Source organism: Triticum urartu, chromosome 3, assembly GCF_003073215.2.
Source record: "Triticum urartu cultivar G1812 chromosome 3, Tu2.1, whole genome shotgun sequence".
Lineage (NCBI taxonomy): Eukaryota > Viridiplantae > Streptophyta > Magnoliopsida > Poales > Poaceae > Triticum > Triticum urartu.
In genome coordinates, this window is record NC_053024.1 from 284,249,477 (window position 1) to 284,251,279 (window position 1,803).

At 47.6% G+C, this 1,803-nt stretch overlaps 1 long non-coding RNA gene across 1 annotated transcript; it reads left to right on the forward strand.

Annotated features, from left to right (window-relative positions):
• Window positions 1–212: 212 nt before the first annotated feature.
• On the forward strand, window positions 213–1,589 carry LOC125543822. Its single transcript, XR_007298810.1, has 2 exons — window positions 213–683; window positions 761–1,589. It is a non-coding gene; the product is annotated as an uncharacterized LOC125543822 (long non-coding RNA).
• Window positions 1,590–1,803: the final 214 nt, after the last annotated feature.

Consider the following 1,803-nt stretch of genomic DNA (forward strand, 5'->3'; position numbering starts at 1 on the left):
GGCCACATGTTCGCATTGGGATATGGTCCAGCTAGTTTCCCCTTTTACATTTCTTGTATTTTAGGTGACTCTTGTTTATTTCCACATATAGAGCAAAGTGGTCCACAGTCTCCTCTGATTAGGCCAGTAGGCTCAGTAGTAGGCTGTGCCGCGCAGTCCTCGCCCTATGTGCAAAGGTTCTTGGCCCATGAACGGTTCCAGGTACGTGACGAAATATTCAGACTTGTTTTTTCTTTTTTGAATAGCTCCTTTTTTTTCAGCCGTTCTATGCTCATGGTGTGGGCTGGGCCATTTCCACTCGTTTATCTCTCTCCTTCTGCCACTCAAAAAAAAATCTCTCTCCTTCTTATCCATTCCGATCTAGATCCCGCTGCCCCAATCCTCTCCCCTTCCCCCTCCATGGCAAGCCGGCTCCCCCTTTCCCAGCGAGCTGCGCCGCCAAAACCCTCTCCTGCCCCCATCGCGGTGCTCCCCAAAGGGCTACCTTCATCTTATGCTGCACAAATACCAGCGAGATCTGGGTGGACGGGACACGGGTGATATCGTCATCAACCGCCGCCCCCTGGTGCCTTGTGCGGGGTGAGGGGTGCCGCGCCGACAAGCCACGATCCTCTCTCCTCTTTGCCGTGGTGTAAGTGGTGCGGGGAGGCCCGTGCGCCGTCGAGGGAGGTCTTGGCCGTAAGGTGCCATTTGGCCTACTCCTCGTACTCAGCTCGTTCAAGTGCTGCGATTTGAAAAGCTAGAGATGCATTTTTTCCAGGGAGTCTGACATCGACTTTACTGCAAGCAATGGGCCTTGGAGATTCCGTCATGCATTGTTTAACAAGCTCAGACCTTGCGTTAATGACAACTGAGAAGGAAGTGTCAGACTTATCAAGAGGAAACAATTTATTCTTTCTTGGCCTTTAGTTTGCAAATGCACTATTGTTGAGATACAGAATGCACGTCAACTGCACAACAAATTATCATGGCTTTCAATTTTCCAATATTTCCACATAATTTTTTTGTATAATTTAGTTTGCTTTCCCTTTTCAAATCTTGCACGTAATTTTGTTGTCTAACAGATGGGCTGTGAGTTTGGACTTCACGGTGGTCGCTGCTCATTCTGCCACGGCGCTGCGTGCCCTCACTACCGACTGCACCCAGTCCGCCTCCGCTGTGTCCTGCGCTGCATGGGCATCCCATTACCCGTAGGACCATGGCCCGTGGCACCGACGTCGTCGACTACAGCAATGCCGACGCTGCCCGGTATGTGTACTGGGTTGAGGCTCTGTGATACGAGCAGATCATCCAAGAGGGTTCGCACTTGCGCATCAGTGTTCACAAGTATTCCCTCCTAAAGAAATATAAGAGCGTTTAGATTGCTAAAGTAGTGATCTAAATGCTCTTGTATTTCTTTAGTGAGAGTACTACTAGTATGATTTAGGTTGTTGTTGCTGCTCCTTCGAGTTGTGATATTTCTGGTGTGATCTCCATCCAGGACCAGGAATGTACATTTGATTTTCTGATTTGAGATGGATCGTGGAATTTAGCGATGTGAACTTGTATTAGCAGCACTTATTTTCTAACTACATGCTACTTTTGTCTGACATGGATGATTAGCAGTACAACCCCTGAAAGGGTTCGTGGATGACACATAGCACAGAAGAGAATGAATAAAAGCTGAAACTGATGATGAAGATTTAATATCAGTAGAAAAGGAGTGTGAGTGAAGCGGAAGTTAGATCGAAACATAAGTTTCATTGGTCAGGCTTTGACTGATGCAAGTCAAATTCATCCATGACCTGTTTTGCTCAATTTCCC